At 36.5% G+C, this 1,645-nt stretch overlaps 1 protein-coding gene across 3 annotated transcripts in view; it reads left to right on the plus strand.

Moving 5' to 3' along the window:
- LOC127751085 (uncharacterized) overlaps nt 1-348 on the plus strand; it is a 9,056-nt gene extending 8,708 nt beyond the window's left edge. For all 3 annotated transcript variants that reach the window (XR_008011962.1, XR_008011963.1, XR_008011964.1), the window contains one exon: nt 105-348. The gene's annotated coding sequence lies outside the window, so the exon portion shown is untranslated. The remainder of the gene's footprint in view (nt 1-104) is intronic.
- Nucleotides 349-1,645: the final 1,297 nt, after the last annotated feature.

Genomic DNA, 1,645 nt, shown 5'->3' on the forward strand with positions numbered 1-1,645 from the left:
AAAAATCTGTAAACTGCCCCTTAACATGAGCATTGCTCCTGGGGCCCATCAAATGTGAAATAAATAAATAAAATAAACTGACACATTCTCTGACTTTTCAACAGCTCAAGAATGCCGCGACAAATTCAAAAATGAAGTTTGCAAGTTTGGGAAAGCCAACAGTTATGGTATATAGGAAGAGTTTGTGTCGAGCCCCGTAAAAGATTGTCCTTTGCGGTGTGAAACGTCTTGTAATAAGAAAAATAAAAGGACTGTTTTAAAAATTCATGTGTATATTTCACTCTAGTATATCGACAGCTTGACGCCAAACACATGGTAGCTTATGAAAAACCATCACCACACCAGGGACAGGTAAAAGAAGTCTGCCACATATCACAGGAAGGCACACATACACAAGTTATACATACAAAATTATAATAAGAATATGGGATTCCGGAGAATCATGTGCCAACAAAACTAATAAAGGACAAAAGAGAAGGAACCTGAGTACCACACATACCGGCCTCCATCATAGAGCATGCAGCACAGGAGTACATTAACACTTTGGGTCTCTGATTTCAACGGGCTGGGACTAAAAATAAGATTGTTTAGGAAAGAGACAGATATTCTCAAACTTAACTGACAAATTATTCATAGATATGTACAATATTAATGTATCATCTTATCTGATTTCATAAAATTTTTCAAGGATGGAAAGAGAAACTTTCTTTATGTATTAATTTCTACACTATACCATCCTTTTAAAAAAAGCAGACAGAGTTCATTTTTAATTATGAAAAAGTACCAATGAAATTTTATAGTCATAGCAAATAGTGCAAATATGCAAACCTTGTGAAAAATAAAATTTTCTACTGCATTAATTCAAGTAAAGAGACAATAATTACCAGTCATTCTTAGAGCTAAGTGGTCGGCTAAACCTAGTATTATAAAAGGTTTGCCTTGATGTATTGCAAGTGCATAGCAGCTGGCATCAGTGCAAACAGCAATTCTTCAAACCCAGAAACACTCAGCAGTTAAACCTAGGATTACCAAAGCTGCATCCAGTCAAGACCATCACTGAAATGAACTTCGATAGAGACAGGTAAAAGAAGTCAGCCATATATCACCACATAGGACTTCCAACATTTATACATACAAACTTAAGAATATGAGATTCCGGAGAAACATGTGCCAACAAAACTAATAAAGGACAAAAGAAGAGAAGAAACCTGAGTACCACACATACCGGCCTCCATCATATAGCATGCAGCACAGGAGTGCATGAACACTTTCTTCAAACTCATGTGAGAATACATCACATGCACATAATAGATTAGAGTAATATACCCATACAATACAAAATTGCAATCCACACAAGTTGTATGAGTACTACTTAATTCTCTGAGCCACGGACTCAACTGGTGGTCCCCTAAAAACATAAATTACTTCCTGTTAATTGCTAAAACAATCATATTTCGTCAAACCACAGTCAGCGATTTAACCAGGATGGGACTTGATAAAAGATTGTTGTGGAAAGAGGCAGAATGTTCTCAAACTTAACTGACAAATTATAGATTACATTTGGTCATGAAATACCACTAGGTAGATGTACGCCAGACCACGTCTCGCGTAACAGGCTTCGCGATATCTCACGAAACACTGTTAC

The sequence above is a fragment of the Frankliniella occidentalis genome, unplaced genomic scaffold, assembly GCF_000697945.3.
Source record: "Frankliniella occidentalis isolate FOCC.00 unplaced genomic scaffold, Focc_3.1 Scaffold333, whole genome shotgun sequence".
Classification (NCBI taxonomy): Eukaryota; Metazoa; Arthropoda; class Insecta; order Thysanoptera; family Thripidae; genus Frankliniella; species Frankliniella occidentalis.